This window comes from Helianthus annuus, chromosome 2 (genome assembly GCF_002127325.2).
Source record: "Helianthus annuus cultivar XRQ/B chromosome 2, HanXRQr2.0-SUNRISE, whole genome shotgun sequence".
Taxonomy (NCBI): Eukaryota; Viridiplantae; Streptophyta; class Magnoliopsida; order Asterales; family Asteraceae; genus Helianthus; species Helianthus annuus.
The window spans coordinates 141,192,239-141,206,629 of NC_035434.2; the positions used below are offsets into that span (position 1 = coordinate 141,192,239).

A 14,391-nucleotide genomic window follows, 5' to 3' on the forward strand; every position below is an offset into this window, starting at 1 on the left:
CTCAACATCATCAACAGTTAATCAAAATAAGAAACAAACCTAAAATGCAAAGGTCTCTTCTCAACTGTTGTAGCACATCTGACTTTTCACGATATTGCACGAATCTATACTTTCTATAAAAGGAGAAAATCTTCCTGACGCAAGAAAACCTGACTTTCGATTTAACAAAAATCGAACAATGCAACTCTCCCATCAAAGAAGGTAGCACATGCAACTTTTCACGATGTTGCATCAATGATACTGCAACATCGATATTGAAAGGTTGATGTGTGATGGGAAGCTTCATTGAAACGACGATGTTGAACAATGATACTGCAACGATAACATGTAAACATAATCAACAAACATTCGAACAAAGAAGTGTAATCGGAGATTAGCGGCTGAATCACGAGAAAGATGCATTTGAGAGAGAGAGATACACTCACAGATATGAGCGATAGAGATTTGAATGTGGAGCCAGATTATTAACCCTTATTTATAGGATTAGAATATATGGTTTGAATTTTGAATTTTGAATGTGGAGCCAGAATTTTGAATCTCGATAAATGTTTATTGGGAACTGATGTTTGATTATAAAATGTTGAGGGCAGATGTTTAAACAAAAGTTTAAATGATATATTATATTAGGCTTTATGTGAGCAGACCTTTCCTCAACAGACGTTTGGATTTTGAATGTGGGCCAACTTTGAATGTTAAAGTGATTTATATATTAGGCTTTATGATGTAATAATGACATAAGAAAAGCATTGTTGGACAGCCTCTCTTGCTGACACATCAGCTTTTCTTATATCATTGGGATTTCTCATTTTATAGAAAGTATAGATGAACAAAAAAATATGGGACATGTATCACTTGATTAGGGCATGTATTATTTGGTTTAGGCGAGAAATGGGATGGGTTTCTTTTAGCATATCAAGATGGTCCATGTGTATTTGGATTCAATATTCGGATCCATATATATTCTTATAATAAAATAATTCTATGCCTAACCTTTCATCTCATTAGACTATGTTTTCTATCTTCTAGATACTCATACGCCTCCTCCTCAATGATTCCACTTTCAAATCCTTCTCATCCTCAATGAATCATCTTCCATTTGTTCTTTTCAAGATCTGCCTCCGCCAAGCCCTATAATGTTATCATCAACGGTGATATTTCAAGTGAAGATCCGATAGAATAAAGGTAATCTTTTTGGTTGAAATTAGGGTTTGCAGGTGTTCATCATATAATAGATTCAAATGTTTTCGATTGTATTTAACGACCGTCTATTTCCGATTTTAAGTTTGGTTTTTTATTTTATCTTGATTTTCTTTCTGATTTAGGGTTTAAAATGATTAATTTATCTTGATTTTCTTTCTGATTTAGGGTTAAAAATATCATCAACGGTGATATTTCAAGTGAAGATCCGATAGAATAAAGGTAATCTTTTTGGTTGAAATTAGGGTTGCATCTGTATGGCTTGCAAGTTGCCAACAACAACCATTTGAAGCTTTCATTTTGATGATTTTTTTGTTATAGAATATGTGGACACAAGGCTTAGAAACTGTTGAAGAGATGCTCAATTTGGTAATTTGCTTTGTTATTTTTAGTTTTTACCTAATTGAAATATCATTTTTTATGATTTTTGGTTTCATTTGCACAATTTGTTTTTTTTTATATTGGTTTTTTTAATATGGTTTGATTTGGTAAGTTTGGGGTTGAACTGTGGTTTGATGGGTCTTTCTTGAAGAAGAAACCGTGGAAAATAATAAAAGAACAACTAATAACAAAGTAACACTACTAGACTTAATTCTTTAAACAGTTTCTATGCTTCATACATCAAACATACATTTAGAAAAAAAGGTCTACTTTATAAAAATGATGAATTAGGTGCTTTTTGTGTTATTTCCTAATTTTTTAAGATTATTTTTGTAGATTTTTAGATTGGAGACATCAAAGCGGATTTCAAATCTATTCGGACATCAAGGATTTCTGCAAGTCATTTTGAAGTCGATTGACGCCATGGAATCGTCCCCTGAATCACATAAAAGGGTATGTTTATAGACTTGATTGTTAAAACATCATCACAGATGGTTCTTCCATATATGATGGATGGCATACTTCTGCAGAAAGAAGCCTACATGCTAATGTTCTTACTGATGATGATATTCTTGATATGGTATGTTATTCTTTGTTTATTAATATAAACATGCCCAAATTAGTTCAATTTTACATTTTATTACCTGTAGTTTATGATGGTCTCACTATTCATGCGTTTATGCAGACATATGAAGAGTACCTCGCAGCCCATGGCAGAGGCAACCGAATTTCACATCAATCGGCCAGTAAGCTTCTTTAAGTTATTTTTGTTTCACGCTGATCGTAAACTTCTTTAAGTTCTTATTTATTTCATATATCATTTTCACATTATATCAATATGTAACATGTCTTGAACAGGTGATTGAGTCTTCCCAAAAAAGGCGAGATTCATCTGTTAGCAAAGCGAACGATGTTGACTCGTAAGCATCCTACTTTTTATTTCCAAAAATATATAGTTTCCTACAATTATGCAATAACTTTGTTTCTTTTCTTTAAAAAAACTGTTATAGTTATTCACGATACTGCTTAAAGGAGAGGGCTCGCCATCTTAATGGTCATGATGATCATTACAGTCGTCATGATCGTCATAATTATCATCACAATTCCTCTCCTAAATGAGAGTATGATGAAGTTAGATTCCATTTATTCATTGATTGGTGGGCAGTGAAGTTATGTGAGAAAGGAAGATGGTACCGAGTCAATTCTTCCTTCAAATGAACGATAATATGAAACACTTTCATTGATGTAATTTTTTTCTTTGATGTTGCAGGTACAGATAACCGTCTAGGACCAGCCAAACTATGTGCTTATTTATGTTTTGGAAAGTGGATTGCCACTATTCTTTGATGTTAATAGCAATGGCACAACCGTATAATGGCTCTTATAATAGATAGGACTACGTGGTGGAAGATCACCTGTTGCTTCTCAAAGTGACAAGGAGGTTGTTTATCTTCTCTAATTTTATAAATTTCGCAAAAGTTGAAATTAGAAAATCTTAGTCGAATAATCGTCTCTCCTGGCAAGTGCACTTTTCTCCCCTAACATCAGTTAACTTAGAATCTATGTTGAATGAAATTGGGCCTCTAAAGGTATGAAAGGTTATTACATCATCTTTTTTGTTTCAAATTTGCTTTAATTAATCAGGTTTATATTCTTTTTTTCCCGGTTGTATAATTCTTTCATGTTTAAGATTTTTACTAATTTCCATTTATTTTTTGTTCTTTGTTATGTAGATGAGTACGTTAAATAAATTTATTTTTTTTTACTTATATGCAGGTTTATATCCGGCCTTTTGTCTTCAATATGTCTTTTTATAAAGTCCTTACGTCTGTTACTTTGAAGATCTTGGTAAGTTTATTATACAAACACATCATTTTTGGGCATTTGTTTATTTGTGGTATAGTGATTTAGATTTTTATCTAAAGCTACAAAAAACATCATATTCATCGATTTGTTTGACTTTTTTAAATAATTTTAAATTTCAAAGTTAATAAATAAAATCTTTATCAAATTCGAATCCTTATTTTGGTAAATTAAATAAATTATATTTCTTCTATAATTATCAATTATTATTGATAATAAATTGAATTATCTTATAATGGATTCAAAATTCAAAGATAACATCTTTGTATTATGGTCATACGTTTTATTATTTCTTTAAAATTAAATTTAACTTTCGAATCATCTTTAACAAATTCCGATTTTTATTTTTGGTAATCAAACCTGTACCATTATCAAAATTTTATTTTGGGTAACTTTAAAAAATTAACTTTCTCCTATTTTAGTTCGTATAATTTCTTAAAATAACTCCCCTAATTTTTATTATATATACATGTTCCAAAACTTCATCCTCAAACACGGTTTAGATTTTCTTAAACCTATTGAAATATCAGTTTTCAAAATGGAACAATCTCAATCCTTTGTCAAACAACTATACGCTCAAGTTGAAGATCAATTCCCTTTGGAGGAAAACGATGCACGGTAGTCCGACTGAAACTTACTGTGTCGACATGATATGTATGGATGAAGAGGTAAGATTTATCAACTTTTATTATACTATTATTATATTATGTATTAAGTATTAAGTATGGGTCTTCATCTCTTTAATTTTTTTTATTTAATAACTTAATTGTTATTGATATTTTGTAAGGTCAACAGATTCAGGCTAGCTGTATGCATAGGATTTTGCCAAGGCTTCAGGACCACTTCAAGACCATCACTTGCACCCAACAATTCAACCTACAACTACACCAAAAATAATCAGAAGTTAACTTTCAGTTTTTTCTCCCAGATTCAAAAAAGTCAAGATTGGAATGGGCCTAAGTATAACTTCAATTTTGTGAATTTCAAGGACGTTGTCCAAAATCGAATTAAAGTTAATACCACTGTTGGTATGTCATTTAATTCAACATGTTTTAAGCAATTTGTGATATTTCTTTTTGTTTTATTATTATTCATAATTGACACCTATTTTTTATTTATAGACTTTACTAGTCTAAGTTCCCGTGTGATACACGGGTGGCTACACGAAAAAATTTATACTTTAACTGTGTTAACGTAAATATTTTAATTATATATCCGTTCAAATATTAACAAAAATGATATAAAGTACAACAAATAATTGAAATACATGAATACCTTAACTCATTGAAGATCTCTTTATATACAACATTAGTTGTTTTATTTGTAGGTTTGACATGTGCTCCGTAAATATCGCACTTGCGTTAAGTCAAAAAGTATTACTCCTAAAATCAATGTTTAAGAAAAAAAAATAAAATAAAAAAGCTAAAGATATTGAATATAAAATGCCAGCACACAACCAAATATATTTGAGCAAATTCTAATAGTCTAAGAGGGTGTTTGGGGTTGAGTTTTGAAGAAGATTTTTAGATTATTGAGTTCTGAAATCGTAAATAATCATTAAGTGGTTTGTAGACTATTAGTAAATATTCTTGTTTGTATAATCATCTGCAATTCCTTAACTTCTAACTTTTCTACTTTTGTTAATAGGTTTGGACTATCTTAATAAAGCATATAAATTAGACTAAAATCTCGTTGCTAATTCTTTATGCTTAATAAAGCATGTAATCAACTCATTTGGAAGACCTTAAAACCATGTACCGTACAAAACCATAAAGCTAGTTAATCTTTTCAAGCATTCCCATAGTTTCTGAATTTGTATTAAACTGCATATATGGCTTTTGAGATTGGGGTAATGTTCGTTTGGAGTTTACCTCAATTTCTGACTTTGCAGATCTTGTTGAAGTTGACCAATTCTAATTTTGAGTCTGGCTTGAGTCGCATAAGTATGGTATTCTTGGGCTGCTTCTGTTATGTCAAACTCTAACCCTACACATGGTTGGATTCTAGACTTTCCATTTTCTCTTTGTACATTTGTTTCAAAAATTAGTAGACCTGGCTTTGCTTGTATGGTCATGGTGTTGTCTATATCTTGGCTACTCACATGACTCATGCCTTAGATGTAGTCTCTCTCACTACAATCACCACAAATTCACCAGATTAACACAACATTGTCTTAATACCATACAAACTAAAACAAACACTTCATTTACCACTAACCTCAATTCAAAAAAGATCTGCAACTAACTAAAATCAGTCAAATTACCTCAAAGGCCTAAACCGAATCGTAACAGAAAGGCTTACACCTCCTCTGGATCTCGGAACATCATCAGTCGGCTCATCAATCATCTCATCAGCAGACGGATAACGTACAGGCCAAAGCGCTCCGTAACCGCCTCGAGAATACATCGAATAGGACGTAGTGAGGTTAAAATTATCAGGATCTGGAACCGTGACCATTTCCGGAGCCTCCGTAAAATGTCGATGCGGATGTGGACGATTGAGGTACGAGCTGCTTGAACGAAGAAGACGATGAAGTTTTATACAGTTTCAACACACATCCAAACACACCCATACATAGTTTTGCAATTCTAATAATACTTAGGCTTTTCACCTACAATAGTTTTGGTACATTTTCATTAACTAATCAAAGCAGGCACAATTAGGGAAAACTGAAGAAGAAAGTTAAAAAAACAACATACAACACTATCAATCTGCGTTCCGTAGAAAATCGGTATGCCGAGTCCAACCGCAACGCTCACCACTCCAACCGCAACAGCTACCACCTGTCGCCACCAACGATTAATTACTCAAAATCATATCATTTTGCTATAAATAATAGAATTTAAAAATTCACCACTACCTTTTTCCTTGTGAGCCGACCTTGCGAATAGTGTAGTCAACCTTGCGAAAAGACATGAAGCTTAATAATTATTTATTATTAAATATTAATGATTAATCCATAGGGCAAACTTTTGAGCTAAACTTGTTACAAAATACAAAACAAATTATCAAAAAATGGATAAAGAGACGGAAAGTGTGTCTAATATTCAAATTGGTACTAACTATTACCACAAAAATCAGCACTGATACCCCATAGTGTCAACTATCGAAAACCCAACAAGTGAGTATCGATACCAATACCGATGTTATGTCGGTACCGGTTCAATAGAGTATCGGCATCGGTACAGGACTGCTAATCGGTGAAAATGCTCATCCTTTAGCTACCAAGAGCAAAAGTAGTTATAAAAATACTCTTTTTACGCAATGGGTCAACTTATATTTTATTATAAATGGTCGAACACATGAAATACTCTTGTAACAAATAACTTTGGTGATGCATAACTAATAAGGAAGATCACATCATCATATGAGTTTTTGTTAGAAAATCAACCATTATTGACCTTAAAGTTTTAGACGAATTAAAAAAATACCTTGATAAGTGTAGTTGCAGATTGCCCTTCTCCAGCAGTAGCACCAAAAAGGACAACGTTACCCATGGCCATTATATCGCCACCACCTCCACATCCCAACCACCACCACAATCGGCACTACTACTGTCATTACCGCCGCCTTCACTACCAGAATGGGATTTGTTTAAACTGGGCAGTTTTTGTGCCAAACAAAAACAAAGGGATCCAGTTAGATACAAAACATGAACACACTGTGCACAAGTAAAGTTATCTATCAATATATTATTTAGTATACAAAGTACCCCTAAAAACAACAATACAATAAAACTAAGTAAAATAGTTCATATCTATCACCAACATGTATTAAAATTGGAAAAGAAAATTGAAGGCAACGCTGGTAGAATAAAGGACCAGTACATGCTAAAATGTTTGAATAGTGCACCTGATGTATTCATACAGGACTTTCAACCGACTAACTCAACCAGATGGCAATGCATGTACCACGTTGTTACATTTGATGGCAAGAGTCGGTGCATCCCCTGCAACATATCAATAGCTATGTTATTACATTTGTCAATCCAGTTTTATATTTCATAAAAAACTTAAAAGCATTTTTCTTCTCAAAAGATGTTGACCCATTAGCTTATGAACATGTCAATTATGGTTAATCAGTAACACGTCAAATGGTCAAGCATGTAAACTCAATTCAAAATAAAGAAAACTGTAATGAAAATTTCCCTTAGGGTATTTATAGAAGGGTATTACTAAAATAGATATACGTCATATAGTCAAGCAATATTGTTAAACTATTCCCTAACTTCAAAGTTGCAAATTTCACATTATGCATATAGAATTGTTTAAAGTGAAATAAAAACCAACCTGATCACAGACGGGCCAAGTGTCGCTTCTTTCCATCCATTCAAGAATGCATGACAAATGAAAATGATGCTCGCATTTGGTTATTATTTTTGGATTTTCTTCATCGTATTCTGCACAATAGAAAAAACTTCAGCTCTCCCTTGAAGATTTGCATCGTATGGCATAGTTGCTCAGTGGCGAAGTTTGAGATTTCCGATCGGAGGGTCGAAACGTATATACCAAAAATTTCTATAAAATCGGGGGGTAAAAAACGTATATACCCAAAATTTTCTATACAAAAACTACATGCTCTCCACTATTGATGCCTACATATTCTAGCAGATTACAGCCCAAAAATGCCTACAACAATAATGTCTATATATTTTTAGGGTTAATACCATAAAAACTGATGTCCGTCGTGTGTCACTGGATCTGAAATACAAAAAATAAGTAACTGTAAATAACCAAAACTCGCTCTTAGCACGAACTTCAAAGGTGGCCCAAAGTTTCATACAATAAATCTTCGGTTGCTTACCTGACTCCGTAGGTACACCTCTACCAACAACCTGAAACTGATGGAACTGCACCAAATACACCAGGAACACAACTAACATTTATCATTTTAGAAAAAAAATAACCCTAACTTAAATAACCAATTTGGAAAAATAAAAATATCCTATATTACTCGACCGATAAACCACAAATACATTAAATTTTCATAGAAGAATTTAAAGAAGTGATCAAAGCATACGAACCTCATAGCTCTTTTTCCGGCGCGAACTCTCGATTTGTCTTCAACGGCGACATAGGTGTGCTTGAGGTGCTAACGAAGTACTTTAGGGAATAAAGATTAGTATATAAATGGATACATACGTCAATATAATACATCACGAATGCCAGTTCATGAACATCTTGGAAAATAATTGTTAACTAAGAAACGCATTTATTAGTGGGTTTACCGCGACATACAATGGGCAGGAAGAGTGGGGATTGAACAGGCCAATTACACAAACCGGGCCCATTAGATCTTTCTGTGGCAGTTAAGTTTTAAAGATGATCATCTTCAGGGATGAATTCATGTTCTCTCTCTCTTCATTTTCATCAAGATTTTGGTGCACGTGTGGATACAGTCCAGGCCTTGACCACTATTTTCATCAAACTGTGATTCTCATGGTGAGGCCTGAGCTAATTCAATAACCAAATACTGATTTAGTGTTCCTAAAAAGTTCATTACTCGAACTGCATACATCAATGCGTTTGGGGAATCCGACATTTGCAGCAAAGGTGAATCAAATTTATACGTTTGAGTGAATTTTTACCACAGAAAAAAAAAACAAACCTGAGTCATATTGATGGCCTAATCGAGCAGCTAAAGCAAACCTCAGTCAGTCATACTGCTAGGCGATGTAGCTAAAGCAAATGTAAGACCAGCCAAATATGCTTGGATACCTGAGAAATTAGGGATATGTTTGGTTGTCAGATTGCATCTCACAAACATGAGAGAAATAAAAATTGATAAACAATGGAAGATTATGGAATTTAATTTTAATTACTTAAAGGAAAGTTAGCAGCAGCAGCACGTGGATCAAAGTTGTCAAAGAACTAAAAAATAGGGTAAATTACAATACGATGCAACTCTTATAAATATTAACTTAAGCAAGATAACATTTTTAAGTATCATAAAAGGCAAAATACCCACAACATCCCACATTTGTCTAAAAAGAATTAGTTCCTCGTTTTGACCCATTACTCAGCCCACCCCTAATAAGGTATTATCATGAAAGAACCAAAAACTCCATGAGGCAACTTAATTCCATACCCGAAAACAACGTTCTAATCGTCGATTTGCTTCATAACGACTCATTGTTAAATAAACACGAATCTCATTCCTTCTGTTTACATGCATAGGTGGGTTCAAAAGAAAGACCTGCAAACAAAGGTAAGATCTTTGCCAAATAGTAAAATAGTAACATTAATGCAAAAATAAATTATATGTGTGCATACAGAAGCTTGCAGAGGGAAACACATATTATAATATCCATTATGTAAATTGCTAGACTATATCATCACGTAGGCTATGGGCCATAAAAGTTTAGCTCAGAGGTTATTCTACGTTCCACAACGAAAGTATTTACTTTATTTTTATATAAATATTATCAAAGTACCAAATATATCTCATGTGAAACAGATTGTTTAGTGAAGACATTTTGGAACAAATTTTAAATGAACTTAAAAGTTGTGCCTAAATTCTAAACAATGGAAAGGTCTCAATAGGACGCACATGTGAGCAAAACACTTGGTCCTATATTCCATCGTCCGTGCCCCATATTTTGACTTTCCCGAATTTTAAAGTGGTTTTCTTTCTTGTTAAGATATATTAACTTTTGTGTAAAATGTGATTATCTATCAATTAGTAGAACATCTATATTGTGCTTCCTTCCTCTGTCACATTCAATGGATAAAATATTAGTACAAAGTCAACAAAAATAAAAATAAAATTACCATTAGTATAGTCATGAGATAATGTCTTCTCCTCCCACTTCTTCAAGTCACGGGCAGGCTGCAAATTAAACAGTAGCACCAAAATCATTATTAATTCGTAGAACATCCACTTTTACCTTACATTTAATTTTCTTGTTGGGGAGTGGGAACTATGTATATGGCCCATATGCAAAATTGACATCATCATCAAATTCATATATTTTAAAGGCTGGGACCATCAACAATACTATCAAGCGGATCTAGCACACACTTGTGACATAAGAAAGTCAACTTTAAGAATGGAAGTCACTGGCTATGAAGACAACAACAATAGTGGATTTAGATTTTGGTTTTGTTTGGCCAAGGTTCCTCATTGAGTTGTTCCGCAAACATCGGCAACATGCCCCAAACATTCGGTTGTTCCGCGCCCGCAAAGCTTGTCCTATCAACGCTCACTGAAATGGACCAAAATCCACAAAAAAAAATCACTAAATCAAATAAAAATGACAAAATACACCCATTTTTTATTCGGTTCACAATTAAAAGAAAAAATTTGAGGTAATTTTAGGTGTAGGGTTGAGAAATAATGTGAATGAAACCTGAAAAAGGACGACGTGAATGGTGGAAACAATGTCGTTGGCTTTAGATGAAGCCATTGCTGAGAGAATTGGGGTTTGATTTGAAATGCTCAGAACCCTCCTTGGCCTTACGAGAAGCCATCCTAGTTCTGAAAATTTATGATGTGAAATCCCAAAAAGATTATTGACAATATTTTAAAATAAACATATCAATGTGTACATTAAAAACATACATTTATGCACCTAACCTGTTGATTAGTTGCAAGTGGCTCGGTTAGTGCTCTTGCCTCGAGCTCCATATCATCAAGACGTGTCATTTATTGCGTTTTCACCTTATTAAGGATTCTGCTAGTGCCTGATCAAAAACCAAGAATATACAATTTGGTTTAATATAGTAAATATTCATTATTTCCTGTTATTAATCTTATATATGTTAAGAAAAACACCACCTTTAGTTGCTCTGCACTCCAAGTTTTCTTTAAGTGGTCACAACACATCCCACCAAATCAAATTAACTCGCTAAGAAACTATCTTGTACTACTTTGCACAATACCTGATAACTCGATGAGAAACTATCTTGTACCTACATCGTGGCAAAAAATAATAGCATGTACCACCTTCGCTTTCTTCTTCGACATTACATAAATGCAAAAACCATTTATGAAATTCATATCGGTTAGATTAATAAAGAAAATAAAGAAAATCCAATGTAAAACATAAATCTTATTTAACTTCTAAAACGTGATCGCATAACTCTCAATCATCCAATAAAAAGCTAATTAGCATAAAACCCATGATTCACAATTTTAATAAACTTCACAAACCATTTATGAAATTCATATCAGTCAGATTAATAAAGAAAATCCAATGAAAAACATAAATCTTTTTCAACATAATGAAGGCCGAGTAATACATTAAAAAAAACTTGATTCGAAGCAACAGCATAATAGAATAACGCCTTTCATTAGTCAATCTCAGGCCAACATCTATTCTAAAAGTCTAAAAGACCATATTTCCAAGCAAACAAACAATTTTCACATATAGATATGATCATCTTCCAAAACTTCTCACACAACCACATTAAAAACAAAAAAAAAAATTAGTCTTTTTCCTAAAGGCTTTAACTTTTAATTCCAAACAATGACAAAATCAAACACTGGTAACATCCAATAGATCATTGATTAAACAAAAAATTAAACATTAAACAAATCTAAAGATATTTACAGTACATGCGTTGCAAAAGATAGGAGGATCTTTTTGGAGATCCTTGAGTTCTTTCAAGATCCGTTTTAAAGCCATCATTGAAACACCACAACAAATTCATCTGAACTATTTAATCGTATCCTTGATTATTGCTTTAAGATGATGGTAGTAAACCTCTTTTTACAGGAAAAACAACCCAAATCAGCTTCAAAAACCCTTCATAGATCAGACAATGACTCCTTTCTACTACAAATCGGCCTTTGAAAGTGACTTTGGATTGTAATTTCTAACAAAAAAGGATTAAATACATTTAAAAAAAAACTTAGGGTTTATAATAACATCAAAAAACAAACAAATCTATATTGAAATTAGAACAATGAAGTCCTTAAAACCCATATTCAAAAACAATTAACGGACTAATCATAAACAACCACATAAGAATTGATACAAAAAATTAGTGTTTCTTTATATCATCTAGAAAATCGCAAACAGAGATGGAATCCACTTACCGATGCTTCAATTTCGAAGGGTGATGAAGAGAAAACAAAACAGGTGAATGCAATTATCCTTAAATCCTCCAATTGAATGTTGTAAAATGTATATACGCAGTAATTTTGGAAACGTATCCATAGTTTCATAAAGATCTTCAAGTAATTGATTATTTATTCAACTTTCCATATAAAACCATGAGCGTTTCATAATCGATTAAAGGGAACTGAAAGGCGCGTATATGAATTGAAGAACAAAGGAGGAGAATTGAGAGAATCCTAAATTGCCGCTCAAATAAGAATTATCAGCCTCAATAGCATTGCCACATCAGCAGTGACATGGCAAAGTTATTTTGCTTTAGTATAATAGATAGATAGGATATGTTGAGGTTTGTTTCAATCTAGAGGACACCACTAAAAAGGATGGTACGAAAGGGAAGAGATTGAATGTTAAGCTTAAAGATCTGGAGTGAGTTCTTTGCTTAATCATTTATTATTTCGATATATTGTATAAATGATATGTATTTTACGTATACTTTCATTTGCTCCATATTTAGGAACCAGCATTATTGGTACACTGTGGGATGATTTTGCAATTCGGATGCATGCCTACTTTAACGCTGAAAATCGAGAGAAGTATGCCGTGATGGTTGTTCACTTCGGTGTTGTGAATCTTTACAAAGGTACATTTTTTAATTACCTATGTGATATTATTTTTTGATATAACACTGTCATATGATTCATTTCATTGTTTACCAAAAAAAACTAATAATATATGTTGATTGGTTTTTTTTATTAATATAGGAAAACGTGGTTTGTCAACCTCATTTGACATTAGTAGAATTTTCATCGACACTGACATTATTCTAAAATTATTTTAGTTATTTTGAAATAACATTACTATTATTTATTGCATACTTTACATTTATTATTAGTTACAAATTATCCTTACATAATTGCGAACTAATTCATACATATACGTATTTAAAATAATGTAGTTTAATTGAGAATTTTTTTCATCACCATTGTAACATCCGCCAATTTTAGCGCTGTAGGTTGTAACGCCCCTCCCGTATATACGGGTATTGTTAGGTTTAATCTATTAACTCTATTACCACCCTTTCGAGGGTTAGGCTATGTTAATTGCGTAACTATGGTTTGGACATGTGGATTTCATCGTTACGAGTACAACAGTTAATTAATATCAGTTGTTCACATGGAATAGATTTGATAAACTATTAACTCTATTATGCTATATCAAACCTGTATACTCGCCAGCAATTATTTGTTGATTGTATTTTAAATGCATACCGCAGGTTGAGGATCCAAGAAAAACAAGAAAAGACTAGGATGGCTTAGAAACCCATCAACTATTTAAATTTCCAAATCTATGTTATGTATTTGAACTTTTCTATATATTGTATGAAACTTATGAATTTCAATGAAATAAACTTTAATTATTGTCACAACTAGTGTTATGATGTCTTTGAACAGTTTGTACGTCTCATCTCGATGTTTCCGCCATCGGTTGGGGTGTGACAGATTGGTATCAGAGCCATAACTATAGGGAATTAGGATTGCCTTGCTTTACCTAGTCTATAGTTTAAGAGCTTTCTCATTTACTTGCTGTTAAAGACATTATCCTTTGCTTTCTTCTTTGCTTCTCTCTATTCTTTTGGACTTCTAATATACAAGCCTTTCCTAAGGCTAACACAATACACACTTGGAAGCTTTGAAGACACTCTTATAACACAATCGAAATGATTCATCAAGATAGGGGTGATTCCCACACTTGGTGATGATTTTCACTCAGCTATACTTTGATTTTGCACGAAATCTACCCTCAAGTTAGGAGTGATATCCAAATCTTGATGGGAGTTTTCCATTTCCTAATCTAGTGGACCCTCATCTTTGGATGGGTACTAACCACGT

At 32.8% G+C, this 14,391-nt stretch overlaps 2 long non-coding RNA genes across 19 annotated transcripts; one reads left to right on the plus strand and one right to left on the minus strand.

Annotated features, from left to right (window-relative positions):
- Window positions 1–977: 977 nt before the first annotated feature.
- LOC110894239 lies at window positions 978–4,559 on the plus strand. Of its 10 annotated transcripts, none has more exons than XR_004881793.1 (12): window positions 980–1,182; window positions 1,366–1,419; window positions 1,519–1,566; window positions 1,915–2,031; window positions 2,109–2,158; window positions 2,264–2,324; window positions 2,437–2,498; window positions 2,589–2,768; window positions 2,849–3,167; window positions 3,355–3,426; window positions 3,945–4,109; window positions 4,229–4,559. It is a non-coding gene; the product is annotated as an uncharacterized LOC110894239 (long non-coding RNA). The 10 variants fall into 10 exon arrangements; XR_002566219.2 differs by having other exon boundaries at window positions 3,972–4,109; XR_002566220.2 differs by having other exon boundaries at window positions 981–1,182; window positions 2,849–3,019.
- Window positions 4,560–4,716: 157 nt separating this feature from the next.
- LOC110894238 lies at window positions 4,717–12,918 on the minus strand. 9 transcript variants are annotated; one of them, XR_004881798.1, is made up of 19 exons: window positions 12,481–12,917; window positions 11,218–11,351; window positions 11,017–11,123; window positions 10,790–10,917; window positions 10,212–10,645; window positions 9,529–9,636; window positions 9,049–9,158; window positions 8,679–8,889; window positions 8,465–8,543; window positions 8,245–8,290; window positions 8,108–8,141; window positions 7,731–7,840; window positions 7,294–7,390; window positions 6,873–7,040; window positions 6,302–6,342; window positions 6,141–6,224; window positions 5,705–6,052; window positions 5,313–5,573; window positions 4,717–4,823 (listed from the first exon to the last, which is right to left on the minus strand). It is a non-coding gene; the product is annotated as an uncharacterized LOC110894238 (long non-coding RNA). The 9 variants fall into 9 exon arrangements; XR_004881804.1 differs by having other exon boundaries at window positions 10,212–10,269; window positions 10,462–10,645; window positions 11,218–12,917; XR_004881805.1 differs by having other exon boundaries at window positions 7,269–7,390; window positions 11,218–12,918.
- Between the last annotated feature and the right edge of the window lie 1,473 nt (window positions 12,919–14,391).